Here is a 15869-nt window from a genome sequence, read left to right on the forward strand (position 1 = left end):
CAGAGTGTAATAAGAAGGTGGTTTTACATTAAGTGAAATTAATGTAAAAGTTGTGTAGAAGTGAATGCCGATGAGCAAGGAGGCTAAGGTGTTAGACCAATCAACAGCCTTAGGCAGGGAGGGTAAGGGTGGCTGGGAGGAAACCTGGCAATCAGCTGCAAAGCCAAAAAGGATTAGGTTACAGAGGCCAGATTTTTGCTTGTTATTGTCTTCATCACTTCTTATACATGGGCCTTATGCCACAAGAGAGAGGGGAGAGGGGAGGGGGGAGGGAGGGAGAGAGGGAGAGAGAGAGAGAGAGAGAGAGAGAAAGAGCCCCTAAGAATGTTTACAGATCTCATTAATTTTCAGACATTTCAGAAAGAGACTGAGCTGTCAGGTCTAAGATATGTTCAAGATCTTAGCCCAATGCCTTCCTATCTCTCCAACAAATGCTTGAGTATTTTTTAGCATGTGCTGCTCTGCCTTTCATGAGACAGTTATCACTTTGTAAGCTCAAAGGGAAGTCTGTCTCCACACCTGTAGCAGCCCAAATGACTTCAAAGTCTTGTTGCAAAGGAGAGAAAGAGACTGATGACCCAAAAAACTGCAAAAAGAGAAGAGCCTTGGATTTCTTGAGCAGATTGCCTGTACCTCCACCTGTCAGTCCCATTTGTACATTTGTTTCTTCAGCTGCACAGAAGGCATTTCAGCCACCACGGAGTTGTGGCACCAAATATGAAACACCTATGAAGAAAAAAGAATTGAATTCTCCTCAGATGACTCCACTTAAAAAATTTAATGACATCTCTCTTTTGGAAGGTGATTCAATAGCTGATGAAGAACTTGCCCTGATAAATACCCAAGCCCTTTTGTCTGGTCCAGCAGGAGAAAATCAACTTACATCTATCAGTGAGTCCACTAGGACTGCTCCCATTGGTCCAAAAGATCATCTCGGACTGAAAAGGCCTTACACTGCATCTGTGATCAAAGAATGAGGGAATTCCCCAGCCAGGACTGAAGAACAGAAGACTAATATGCAGGACACAAGTACGATAAAAAATATATCCAAGAGACTGCAAAGGCGACAAAAACCAAAATGATGATAAATTAGGTATTGACTCAACCTTTCCAGTTTGTAAAACATATACGATTTCAAACGCTACATCAGAATTTGCATAATGAGAAAAGAAAGGAAAACATTCAAAATGTATCTACGTGCTTGTATATCACAGCAATGCTCTTTGCCTGCTTCTATATCGGTATACTCTTATTTCAATTATATATCTTAAAACTGACTGTATATTTATTAACTAATCCAGAAAAAAATCTCCTTTAAATCTTTATGACTAGATTTGGTCACTATAAGTATGATTTTACAAACGAAGTAAACATACCTGTTTCTTTTAGATTGTGTCCTTATAACTAAAAGAAACTAGGTTTCTAAGCGCAGTTATTTTGACTCATATAATTCCTCTTAGTTTAGTTCCTATTTTAGGTTTGTTTTTAAGAGGTAACCCACTATGAACCAGTTTTCCTTAATGCACATGTTGGTTCTAATACTGTTTTATCCTGATCAAAAAAGGATGAGTAAGATATTACAGTGGTGTTTTCTTTTGACCAATTCTTCATCCTTAAGTCAGCGTGACTACAAGAAAAATAGAACCCTCAATGTACTTCCCTTTTATGATTCCAATGTGATCTGTAAAATTAAATTATTTATTAAAAGTTCAAGTACTTTAAATCAGAAGCAGATTTTAAATCAGAAGTTTTCATAGTGTTAATTTGTTTTTGTTTTTTAACAAAATGATCATCTGGACTGCAGATGATGTAGAGAAAAGATCTCAGTTTTTGATATTGGAATTAAATCCTGGCTCTGCTATGCAACCTTGGATAAGATTTGTTATTCCATTTATAGGATGAGATAAATAGTTTATAGGTTTGCTAGGATGCTGTGTCATGATATATGTAAAAGAGCTACACAGCTGTGTGGATGCACCTATCCACAAACACATATATATTCATGACCCACCCCCAAACTACACATGCTATCATACAGACAACCTTGAGAATGTTCTTACGCTAAATAGTACTTGTCAAGCCACTGGTCTTAATTTTACCCCTTGGAGGGATCAGAACAAATCTTGTCCTTCTTGTCTAAGTGAGAGGAAGGTAAAGAAAACTGCAGGAGGAAGGAACCAAAGATGGTCTTGATATCAAAGGTGTTGAAGCAAGGAGGATTTGGGGCATTTAATATGTGTGAAAGTATGGTAACTGGATCTTAGATTAAGTCAAGTGCATTTGAAAGCTTTCCCAACTGTGAAAGTTTCTCTAAGTAGTTCTCTCAACAGGTTAGCCTCAGGAAATTAACACACCCCAGGACCAATTGAAGTTCCCATCAATTAAGCTAATTGACACAGCAGGCTTAACCTGTTTTCCAATGGTGAATATAAAGTATTTGTTCAACAAACAAAGGCCTCTCAAATCTTTTGAAAGCCTACCCTAGTCAACTGGTTGAAGGCTCAAAATTAAAATATATATATAGGGATAAACTTTAATAACACCAAACATACCCTCCAATTAGGCAGGCATTGTGATGAGGTGGAGGGTTTTATTATATTCAACTAAACTTATGATTTTATGTTTAAAATTTTTAAACATCAAGATTTCCATACCTTCTTTAAGGAAATCAATGTTCTATTGAAGTTCTTTACAGTCTTTTAAAACTGTGCTTTAATATTTTTATTACAACCAAAAAGTAATATGAAATAATCATTTTATTTTAAGCTTTATGTTCAATTTGGAAAGTTATTATTAAGTTTTCAAATGGTATTCTTTTAATTCCATTACATGTTTTTTTTCCTCCTAAACCTAAGGTTCTGCTGACACTGAATTTTAAAAAGTAAATAAATAAAATAAAATAGGACAGAGAATATGAAAGTTCTTTGTAAAATTTAAATTATTTTTGAGGTAGATATTATTACTATAATCTTAGAAACCAACGTGATGACCTTTCCTCTGATCTCCTGTTGAAGTTTATATACTCATTTAACTTACAATACAGACTTTTTTCTCATTTCCCCATTTTGCTAGTATATTGTCTGCTTGACCTTGGAAAACTCATTTAACCTCTCTGTGTCTCAGTTTTCTTATTAGTAAAATGGGCCAATTTGAGTGGGTCATTGTGAGAATTAAAAATGAGAATATGCAGTAAAAGTTTTAGTGTGTTTGCTAGTATAAATGAGCACTCAATAAGTATGAGCTATTGTAAGCAGAAAAATGGAAAAGGAAAAGGAAAGGAGAGGCATTCTAGGTGGAAGGGATGTTATATGTCAAAGACACAGAAGCAGAGCTTAGCTGTGCCTGGTGAGTGGCAGCGATGGGTCAGGCTAGAATCCTGATGTTGCAGGGAATGACGACAGGTGATGGTTCATGGGGATTTTGTAAAGCCAAACTGAAATTCTGGGTTTTAAGTTTTGTTTAGTGCATAGTAGAGAGATTTTGTTTGTTTTTGTTTTGATTTTAATTACAGTAAATGAAATGATCAAGCAAATCTTTCAGGAAGATTAACTGGAGCAATGAATAGATATCATCAAAAACAAGAGAACAGACCCAAAATGGAGTCACTGATGCTAAGCCCCATGTCATCAAACCAAGACCTAACTTAATTACAATTTCAGCTCTCCCAGAAAAGGAATCTTAAGCCAGTCAATCAGGAATTGCCTGATCAGCACTAGTTAGGTCATCTACCTGATAAAACTCTACCATCCTCTAAAGGAAGTAATCTTACAATAATCATTCGCTTTTGCCTGGTATAACGTTTTTATTCCTGCTCCATTCTGCCTTTCAGTCTTTCATTTTGTTCAGCGCCTAGGAGCTCCTTTCTATATGTTAGATGGGTGCTGCCCAATTTATGAATTGTTGAATAAGGCCAATAAGGTCTTTAAAATTTACTCAGCTGAATTTTGTTTTTTAACAATGTGAAATTTGAAGAGTAAAGGTCAGTCTGGAAATTATTGTAAGAGTCTGGAAATAGGTTAATAGTATTTACTGGGTCACAAGACAATACAAGAAGACTTAGAGATAAGTTAGTATGTTCTTTCTCCATCTCTGAATTTAATGTACAAAGAAATCAAAGTATAAGATCAACAAATGATTTACTTAGGTCACACAGCTAATTCTATTAGATCTAGGCCTCGAACACAATTTTCTGTTCCCAGGTCCATGCTGTTTCTATAACACCAAGCCATCTCAATTCAGCAGGCACATAATCCAGATATACTATGTGCAAGGCATTCAAATGGGCGCCTCAAGTAATCAGAAGGGAAGACCTGAGTTGTAAAAGATATGATGGCTTATAGCATTATGCTTCTAATTTTCGAGTATTTGAAGGTGTCACAAGAAATTATTTCACAAATTTGGAAAGACTTAAATACTGCTAGTGACTCCATTTCTAGCAATTTAAAAATGTCCAGTTGGATTACATGTCAACCAAAAAATTTTTCAATAAAGTATACTCGATTCTGAATTACATAGGATTATTAGCTAGTGCAAAGGGCCTCTTACTGGCTTGTGGGGGAAGAAAATGAGGGCTCTCCACCTGGCCTTCTCTGACACCACACTGGCAGGGTGATAGCGGGGCAAGCGGTATCTTATACTCTGGTGAGAATGGACAGGAAGGTTCCAGACTCAGCCTTTTCAGTAAGGATAGGAGTGGCGCCACCGTTTTTTCTCTGGTGTTTTTCTGGGCTAGAGCAGTTATTGGCTAAAATTTATCTGTCTTGCTAGGCTTCCCTTTTCCTGGACCTTTGGCTAGAAAGAATGAGCTTTTCTTGGGGCTGTTTTTGTCTGTGTGTTGGTGTTTCGGGATTGCTGGTTCTCCAGAACCAAATCTGGCATATATCAAGCAGAGAAAATCCAGAGAACTCATCACTATGTCATTACTCAATTACAATATCCCTAGACTGTCTGCTGTCTTCTCTCCATCTTTTCTAGAGTCTGCCTAAATTTGCATTATATATTATGTCAAAGGATTTTAACTGTACTTAGTGGGAGGAATAGGGAAGAATATAACTATTCTAAGTTTCCAAAAGTGGAAATCTCTTTATGAGCTTTCTAAACTGACTTTTATATTGTGACGTAGGATAATTTCCCCTCAAAATATTCTTTACTTGTCTTATTTTTATTGCAAAAGATCTGATTTTATAGTTGTTCTCATAAAAGTACCACATTTTACTGTATATTTCAACCATATCATTTCAGATGCTAGAAAACCATTATTAGGTGACTAGAATATTTTATAATCTATGTCTATTACAGAGTCCAATTGAGATTAATTAAATGGTAAAGTCAAATTTTTCTGATTCCAGGACTGCCTTATTATAAAAGATAATAAATTTATCTTCAGAAGACATCAAATTGACAGTTTTAAGGAGAATATAAACTAAAAGCTGTAAATAATGGAACTAGAAAGTTTGTTTTGTCTTTATTTTCAACTGTTTAAAAAAAAGAACAGTCATTTGGGTTATTGAGGAGTAGATTATATTCAAGGACCTACTAAAAATATGTTTGTATTGTATATATAGCAATTTAACCTGGCTAATTTTTCATGAATCCCCCCTGATAATTGGTTTTATGCCATCTTGCTGGAGGTATACTATTTTCTTCAGCACTCCTGGGAATATCTGGAATATGCTTCAAGCACTCATGATAATACAACATTAAGAAATGTATCAACATACAGATTACATATTCTTATTAAAAATTAAATGTGTAGAGTGCATATAAGCATTGAGGATTCCTGGGTAACATTAGTCTGCAAAGTCAGCTCACATCACCTTCAATCACTGACATTTATTCCTTTAGGAAAAGGAGAGATTTGGTGGGCACTTGATTTTTGCAACTCTCAGCTCTACCCAAAGTATATATGTGTGCAGAGTCTCAGAGACAGTTGGCAAACCATCTTAGCTCTACCTCTGGTGCAACAATGTTTTCCCCTCTTTGATAGATCTTATCCTAATTTTCATTACTCGAGCTGTGATTGAAGCAGCCCACTGCAACCTTCACCTTTCTAGAAGCTGGCAGTCACTCTCCAGTGGAGTCACACATACATGCTACCAAACTTTTCCAGGCCCTTGGCAGGGAAGGGCATGTATTTAACCTTATTGGATGCTGCCATTGCCTTTCTTCTGGAATGACCAAAAAAACTACTTCTTATCCCATTATATCTTTCCCAAATCGTTAGTTCTTCAAAGACCTCTTTTTCCACTCTGTGCACAATATTTTTGCATCCATTTTTATCATTGTATTCAATGGTCAAAATATCAATAATATTTTGTATTATGTATTTTATACATGAATGAACAAAAAACCTATAAAACATGTAATGGTTGGCAGATAAAAAAGTGCTTAGTAAAGTTTAGATATAATTATAATTGTTCTAACTAATATTTTATGATAATACTCAGTAGAGTTGTTTTATATTAATTAAAGAAATAACTATAGCTTATTAACTATAAAGTAAAAGCATAATAAAATAGAGACTAAATAAAGTGGAAGGAAAAATGCATTTAAACACCAAGACTACATATTAAATTACATTTACAGGCAACAAGATTTTAAGTGGAATGTTTCTTATTTCTAAAATCTTTTTTATAATTATCTTCTTGCTCTCATTAATAAATATTTATGCATAATTATCAAACTATGTAAGTACAAGTACTAGATCGGTTGGACTTTTATACGTCTTATTGCTCTCCATCTCCTCCACTGCTTATTGAAAGGAGATCAAACCGTGGTTCCTTGAGTTCTCCGGGGCTGTGAAGGTGTACAGACTTCACCTAACACAAATGGACTTTTCCCCAAAACCAGTGACCCACTAGCATGGGAGCTGAACTGTGTGTGTTCTTTTTGCCTAAGAAGATGTGGAAATAGTGTGACACCAGCCCTCTGCTGAGGGATAAGAAGTCACCAAAAGTGAGTTAAAGAATCTTAATAAAAGGAACTGCTTACCTGGAACAAAACTGAAGTTTTGGGCTCCAGATATACTATAAAAACACCATTTTCCTTCTTTGTGATTAATGAAAGAAAGATGATATCAAAATAGAAGAACTTCACACAATAAGAAGTATCATTCATAAACACTCTAAGTCACAGTCACCTGCAAAAGAACACTGAATTGTTAAACACTGTAACACACTTGAATTACCAGGAAGTACTTTGCCCAGTGAGAACATGTAACATAACAGACAAGATGCCATAAACTTTGCCTTAAACAACGATGGACTTCTATGTTTGTCTTGCCTGTGGTCAAGACATTGAAAATGCACTTGTTTACCTTTTTTATTCAGCATGTTCATAAACATTCTGTGTCCAGTCATTTCTTGAAGTTTTAATTGAAACAAAATTATGACATAACAGTATCTAAAGAACAACCCCAAACTAGGTTGAAAGTGTGAAAAAAGAGTGTTATAATGTTAGAATTATTCTAAGTCCATAATTATACTAAGTTTTTCATTGAATTCATTTCTTCTATCATCTCTTCCTTTGTCTGCCTTCTCACAAGATTTCATACATAGCTTCATAGTTTTGAGAGACACAACACAATCGAATCTGATTTCTTCTTTAGTTAACCAATAAGAAAGTGAACTGTGTCCTGTACTATGTTAAATATTGAAGGTACAACTTATAAAAGAAGTTAAGGTGCTAGAATCCTGTGAATCTGTTTCTGTTCTGTAAATAAGTTCATTTGTATCATTTTTTAGATTCCACATATAAGTGATATCGTATGATATTTGTTTTTCTCTGTCTGACTTACTTCACTTAGTATGATAATCTCTAGGTCTATCCGTGTTGCTGTAAATGGCATTATTTCATTCTTTTTTATGGCTGAGTAATAAAACAAACTTATGGTTACCAAAGGGGAAAGGTGGGCAGGGAGGGATAAATTCGGTATTTGGGATTAACATGTACACACTACTATATATAAAACAGATAATCAACAAGGACTTACCGTATAGCACAGGAAAGTCTACTCAGTATTCTGTAATAACCTATATGGGAAAAGAATCTGAAAAAGAATAGATATATGTATTCATATAACTGAATCACTTTTCTGTACACCCGAGACTAACACAACATTGTAAATTAACTATGCTCCAATATAAAATAAAAATTAAAAGAAAAAGAAAACAGCCTTACAACAATAAATAAATAAATAAATAAATAAATAAAAATAATGGCTCTGTTCTAAAAAAAAAAAAAAAGATGCTACAATCCTGATTTCTAGTAACTTCCAAACTTACTAGGGTAAGCAAAACATACAGAAGTGTAAACACATACTAGACTTTGGGGTGCCCCGTGAATCGTGTGTTTAATTGGAGTAGATCTTTGAGTGATGTATAAACCTATGGCACAGCTCCTGGGATGCTCCTTTGTGGTGCTACACACTTGGCATCTTCATAATCCCCAAATTCACTCCATCCCTTTTCCAGGTTTGTCATCTGTGCTATCTCCCCTACCCCAGGCCCCCATCACCTTCTGCTGAAGACTAAGAAGCACAAGGAAGAACAGCAGGTGCTCCTCAAGGTCAGGACATTTGTTTGGAGAGTGGCCTATTGAAAACATGTCCTGCACCCATAGTGTGCCAGGCACTGTGTTAAGCCTGTTACTTATATATCTAATTTAACCCCTACCACCATCATATGAGATAGGGTGCTATTATTCCCTTTAATAGATGAGGGAACTGTCACTGAGAAAATTTTCATAATTTGCTTCAGATCATACGGCGTATATCTGAGATGGTCTGATAACAAGTCCATGTTTAGTGGCTTCACAGAGAGAACCCTTCTCAGAAAGTGGGGAGAAAATGGAAAGTAAGGGGCTGATAGAATATACTAGTATACTACAGGAGTGGGTATTAAGAAGATAAAGACAAATGTCTAGGGGTCTGCTTTGCAAATGTCTCAATATGCAAAAACCAGGGGTGTTTTAGGTTCCAATCTCTGATAGAAGTCATTTTATAAATAGAGGTTGTTTCCTCCAGGAAGTGGTAAGCATATCATCATAAGTGATTGAAATTTAAGTTTACAGATTGTGGGTTGCTGACCACTGGTATCTATTAATACAAACCAGAAAACAAAACCAAGAAACCTAGCTTTCTTCTCGATAATTTTGTTTGCCTTTCCTTTCTACTTCCTTTTACCCGAAATGCTAGTTCTTTGCTATGGATTGTGCCTAGCAAATCAATATAGATCTAATCTTAGGGTTCTGGGAACATTACTTCTAATTGAAAAATAATATTGCAGACTGAAATTGGTGCCTTGAGTTTAAACTGCTATAATGGCTTGGCAATGCTTGTGATTTCTAAATCGCACTGATGTAGTATTGGTATTTGGATATTTTAGTGGCTTTATTGACCATATGGATCTTTGCAAATGCTGGCTGCATAAACAATTTGGAGGCGGAGCACAGCTTTGGAAGTGCAGAAGGAGCTACACCTGTTTCAGTAACAGATGATCCAAGCTGCTGCTGCAGATAAAACCCATCTGGCTGGTACAAGATAGAATAAAAAATCAGGGAGGAAGGGCACTTTTCTGAGTTCAAATTTTCTGAGGGAAACATTAAGGGATAAGTTTCAGATTGAGGACTTTTAACTTTTCTGTGGGAACAGGAAACTATCTGCAGAAGGTTGTCTATTGTCACCTGTTGGAGAGCATTAGCACACTGCTGCTATATTTGGCATGATGGCATTTTCAAGTTATGATGTTACCTGAAACATACTGGAAAATCTTGTTTTGCAGCCTAATTGAATAACAGAAAATTTCAAAGTGAAATTCAGAAGGCTTTTTTGTGTTATGCTTAAGATGAACTTCAAATAAACAGTGCACTTTCCTGAACTATTTAAAACAGAAACTACTAGAGGCAAAATAAAAGGGTATAAAGTTCCCAATTCATTGACCTAAGAAAGAGTTACAGTGGCAAGGATTGGAGAAGTTGTGGACAGGGCTTCTGTGATCATCTGTGATCACCTCCCCCAAAGGGGATTCTCACACTCTTGGCTGACTATGGGATTTTCTCTTAATTCTCTGGGGTTAATAAAAGGTACACGAAAAAATCAGGGATATGGTGTTATTTAGGGGAAGTTCAAGGTTCTCATCTGCTCCCTGCTTTTACCATGCAGCCCCAACTTCATCCTTTGGGAGGAGAGTTTTAAATCTAAGCTTTTCAGGTTTAAGATATTATAATGGGCTACAGTTCAAAGGGAAGATATTTCAAAAGCACTGTAGGTCAGAGTGGTGTTTTTCTTTATTATTTTTTAACTGAGGTATAATTCACATATAACATTATATTAGTTTTAGGTGTATAGCATAATAATTTGTTAGTTGGATATACTGCAAAATGATCACCGCAATAACTCTAGTTAATATTCATCACCATACATACTTATAGAACTTTTTTTTCTTGTGTTAAGAACTTTTAAGATTTACTGTCTTAGGGACTTTCAAATATGCAACACAGTATTGTTAACTATAGTTGCCATGCTTTACATTACATCCCCATGACTTATTTATTTTATAACTGGAAGTTGGTGCTTTTTGAACCCTATCACCCATTGTGCCTACCCCTGACAACCACCAATCTGTTCTCTGTATCTGTGAGCTTGGTTTTCTGTTTATGTCTTTCTTCAAATGCTCTCTTCTCCCACATAGTTAAGGGAGATCTTTCAGAAGATACTTGAAAAAGGTCTAAGGCAGGGTACCATCTTCATTAGAGCAAACATTTTTTCTTCATGCTCTTTATCTGGGCACATATGAGTTGGCCTTATTTAGAACTGGAGTTTGAAATTGGGTTTGGGATTTGTGGAGGGTGTAAATGGAACAGATCTTTTAGCCTGTTTTGGTTTTGTCCCATCTGGACTTGCCTAGTTTAGGAATCATCTTCATTGTCTCAGTCTAGCCAATGAGAACGTTACAGAGGATTCAAGGTAAAAGTCCATCCACTGTAAAATGGTAATTTTTCTTTTTCTGGGCATACTTTTCTTTCAGGAACCATACAGAGAGGAATAGCAAATCCTGGGTTATTTTTAGGTCTTCATTCTAAGTCATTTTAAACCCACTTTAATATACTCTACCCGGATGTCCCTGGACTGAATTGCTGGCAATTGCTTCCTCCTTATAAGTTACATGGCTGAAATGCTGGGTTTGTCTACCATATCTGGTCTTATCCTATTTATCTCTAATTCAGTCCAAGTCCCAGTTTGTTATAATTAATCTGACAAAATAAAATAGGGCAGATTCTCAGGGCCTTCACTTCTAGGTATCTGTAATTTTTAAATAGTCCTGATTTAAGACTTGATTTGAGGACTTTTAAGCCAAGTGGTTATTTGATGGTGTAAAGGAGACATGCTGTGTTAAACTACCCATATGACTCCAATTGATCTTATGAAAATATAATTGCTGCAGTATATATGCATGTCAAATATCCATTACCTCTGACCCTTTCAACGTGGTTTGAAACTAGGGCCCCGTGAAGAACCAGACTTCATTTACTTTTAGTCTCTAAATTCGATTTGGATTCTGTAGCAGGTCTGGATTTTCTCCTCTCTGCCTATAGTAGAGTCTTTACCTCCACACATATCTACAATTACCAGGAGAGCACTCTTTTGTCCAAGGGGCAATGACAATGTAAAACTCTTTCAAGATGACTTAATGTAGCCCATAAAGGTTTTGTTATCCAACCAATATTTACAATTGCAGAAACCAATTGCTTGCTTTATGGAGAGAACATTTCATGTATACATCATATTTTTTTCAGTGATTGCCAAAAAGATCAATTTGAGCTTTTGCTTGAATTAAAAATATATATTTTATAATGTCTAAAATAAATAATTACTCTATTATTCCTGAAGAAATTTTAGTATTTACAGAGGGAAAAAAATATGATATTTTTATTTCCCCTAACAATCTATATCAGTATGCTTTAAAAGTGTGCTATGTTTTTTCAGAACCATATGTACTTCTAATGAATAAAAGTGTTAACTTCTAAAAGGTAAAAATATTTTTTATGATTATTAAGGTCAGTATGATAGAATCAAAATAAATTGGATTTTAGAGTTGAAACTCAGCTCTACCACTCCCTAACTATGGGAAATTTGGCAAATCACTTTACCTCTCTGAATTTTACCTCCCTCACCTGCAAAAAAGGATTAATGCTATAAATCTTAACTTACAGAGATGCTGGAACAATTACATTGGAACACCTACTGAAATAATAATAATAAACAGTAGTTTATTCCTTTTTTTTTTTTTTTTTTTTGTGGTACGCGGGCCTCTCACTGTTGTGGCCTCTCCTGCTGCGGAGCACAGGCTCCGGACGCGCAGGCTCAGCGGCCATGGCTTACGGGCCCAGCCACTCTGCGGCATGTGGGATCTTCCCGGACCGGGACATGAACCCGTGTCCCCTGCATCGGCAGGCGGACTCCCAACCACTGCACCACCAGGGAAGCCCCTATTCCTTATTTTTCATACAGTTCTATGTAATTTTATTTTATGTTTACTATTTAATAATGTGAACACTTAATCACATCATTATGTTTAGGACCAACCAAAATCTTAAGCTGTTGGTATCAAAGATGTTATTATTTTATTTGTGTAATCTATAAATAAGAAAACTAAGGCAGTATGTGTAATTGTTAAGAACACTGACCCTGAAGCTAGATTCCCTGACTTAGATTTCAGTCACCTCTCTGCTCCAACCCCCCACACAGACAAGTTATATGACTTTGGACAAGTTACTTAAGTTCTACATGCTTTGGTTCCCTTTTCTATAAAATTGGGATGATGAAAGTACCTATTTCATAAAAATGTTGTATATAAAACTTTATATAGTTACTGATATAAAGTAAGACCAGTATAAATTATAATGACTAATCTTAGAAGATTGTCTATAACCATACAGCTAATAAGTAGGGATTTTTGCCCAGGATTTCTGATTTTGAGTTATTTTTTCCCCCTGACTCCACATTGCCCTTGGAATTTCATGTAAATGTAAGTGTAGTAAGAATTTCATAGTACTGGTACATAATTACATAGAACATGCAGCAGTTCTATTTTCCTTACCAAAGTGTGTCAATGAGAAGCAAAGCAGTGCAGAGTCCAAACCAAAGGCCCCAGTCTGAGTTAAGATCATCGATTCTCATAAATTTATTGCCTCCAAAGTCACTGACATTGACTGAATGTTCAGGGCCTCTGTCTGAGTCATTTGTTAGACTGTTGCTGTGGACCCCAGATCACTGACTCCATAAATCTCCAACTGGAATCCACTCTATCGGCATTCTAGGTCCCCAAGTGGCCCTTACCAAGTGTGAAAGCAAATGCAGTCAATAGTGAAATAAATACATTATTAATAGTGCATCTAGGGGCTTCCCTGGTGGCGCAGTGGTTGAGAATCTGCCTGCTAATGCAGGGGACACGGGTTCGAGCCCTGGTCTGGGAGGATCCCACATGCCGCGGAGCAACTAGGCCCGTGAGCCACAACTACTGAGCCTGCGCGTCTGGAGCCTGTGCTCCGCAACAAGAGTGGCCGCGACAGTGAGAGGCCCGCGCACCGCGATGAAGAGTGGCCCCCGCTTGCCACAACTAGAGAAAGCCCTCGCACAGAAACGAAGACCCAACACAGCAAAAATAAATAAATAAATTACTAAACTCCTACCCCCAACATCTAAAAACAAAATAAAAAATAAAAAAATAGTGCATCTATTTGGCTGGGAATGAAGTCAAGAAAGACTGTCACAAGTGATAAATAAAAGTGTTCACTTTTTGAAGTTGCATTTCTAGTTTTATTATTTCACCAGTTTTGCCAAAAAGCCCGCAGAACGAAGAGCGAGATATGAAATTTCTAAACAAAGGCAATGAAATAATTTAAAATTTGATTAAAGTGTCAGACTTGTTTTCATTTGGAAAATATAGCCTCTGTTTATGAGGTAAAAGGAAAGTGTTTTTCCCACTTTTTGAAAATACTTTTAGCCATTCATTGTTCACTTAAAATCACATTTTCCAAGGACACCAGAGAAAATCTCTTCTTTAAAAGTTTTTAGAACATTGCTGATTCTTGCTGGATGTTTTTCAAACTCAGTCAAGGAATTACAAAGGAAAACCCTCCAATGTCAAATTCTTTGAATAATGGCAGGAAATAACTTGCCAGATCAAAAAAACTTTTATCTATCATCTAACCCACGGGAAGCAGAAAGCTATGTCCCTGAAAACTACATTGAAACAGTCTAGAAAAAGACCACTCTCTTCCAGAGACCAGTTAGCACGTGAGGCCAAACCAGACTGTGTTCCATGAGCTTCACGAGATTCATAAGTGACCTAGATAGATGTGTGTGAGAGTGAATGCACACCCATGTCTGAATTTTGCTGTAAGAGATGCATATATCTTCAAAGAAAGTGTGCTTTAAGAATGGAAGTGTCTCATGATGGGAAAAAAATTATTACTGAGGAGAATTTAGGATTGTTTTATGAATCCCTGCAAAAATCAGCCAGCTAAAATGCATCTTAAAATTTCACTGAGGAAGGGTTTTTTTTTCCTATTTAATTATTTCCCAAATATGTTTTTCATCAAAATGGAGGAGTTACAGAATGTATAGTTTTCTAGGGTGTAAGATTCATAGATTTGAAATAGACATTAGCAGTTTTTTCATCCCACCTTCTATAGCGTCTCTGCAAGGTAGTGATTCAGCTTCTTGACACTACAAAAATAAGAGCTACCATTTCTAAGTGTTCATTGTGTGGTCATTGTGCTAAGTACTTCACAATTATCTCACTTAATCTTCATAATAACCCTATGAAGAAGACATTATCATGTTTTTAGACAACTGAGGTTCAGAACACTTACTAATTCGTTCAAGGTCAAAGAACTAATATGAATTCAGTTCCTTTTGCTTTCAAAGAATGTGCTCTTAATACCCACGATTGAGTTTTACAGATGAACAGCTTTAGTTCCTAGAAAAGTTTTCCTTATACTGAGCAGAAATATGCATTCCTATAAATTTCAGAGTAAATTTAGTACTTCTTAACTGCCCTTCAAATAAGGTTATACAGCAATCAAATTTCTTTTTACTTGCTGTTTAAAGGTAAATATTCCAGAAACAATTCTAAACTCTGCTTTGAAGGAAAAAAAAAAAAAGATCAGAGTCATGAGGAGATAGAGCAAACTTAATGGAATCTCTCTTTCTATCTCATCAATCTACCATGTTATCTAGATTTTTCCAACACATGGGATTAAGAGATCTTCTCCAGAAGACTGCTGTGAAATCAGAAGCTACTTAGGGTCAGTAAAATAATTGTACATCATCATGGATTAGTTTATCCATTAATTGTTTCCCTATCGAGAAGAGAACAAGGAAGGGTGATATAGTATAGGTATGTTCTGATGTATCTACACAGAAATAGGTACTGGAAACAGGATACCTTCAGGTGTACATTAAGTATAGAGCATACAATTGCTCACTGGCACCCTCAAGCAACCTCTCATCAAAATATACTTTCCTTCTAGGAGCCATAATAACATAAATTCTCCTATTAGTACTTTATTTCTGTGGGTTGAACACTCTCTCACCAGGATTTTCTACTGAAATACAAATATCCTTAAAACTCAATGTGGATTAATTTGACAGATTCCATTTTTTCCTAACAGTAGGCACTGAGATGGAAAGAAAGGAACTGACTAGATCAGTGGTTCTTCAACTTTAGCATGTATCAAAATCATCTGGAGGGTGTGCCACAGTCCCAGAGTTCCAAGCTCAGAAGGACTTGAGTGGGGTCTAAAAACACGCATTTCTAATAAGTTCCCAGGTGATACTGATGGTGCTGTTCTCAGGTTACACACTG

The 15869-nt window shown here is 36.1% G+C and overlaps 1 pseudogene; it reads left to right on the top strand.

The window, feature by feature from the left end:
• Positions 1-470: 470 nt before the first annotated feature.
• LOC114895876 lies at positions 471-1082 on the top strand (annotated as a pseudogene).
• Positions 1083-15869: the final 14787 nt, after the last annotated feature.

The sequence above is a fragment of the Monodon monoceros genome, unplaced genomic scaffold (assembly GCF_005190385.1).
Source record: "Monodon monoceros isolate NGI ecotype Baffin Bay Population unplaced genomic scaffold, NGI_Narwhal_1 Super_Scaffold_15, whole genome shotgun sequence".
In the NCBI taxonomy this organism is placed as follows: domain Eukaryota; kingdom Metazoa; phylum Chordata; class Mammalia; order Artiodactyla; family Monodontidae; genus Monodon; species Monodon monoceros.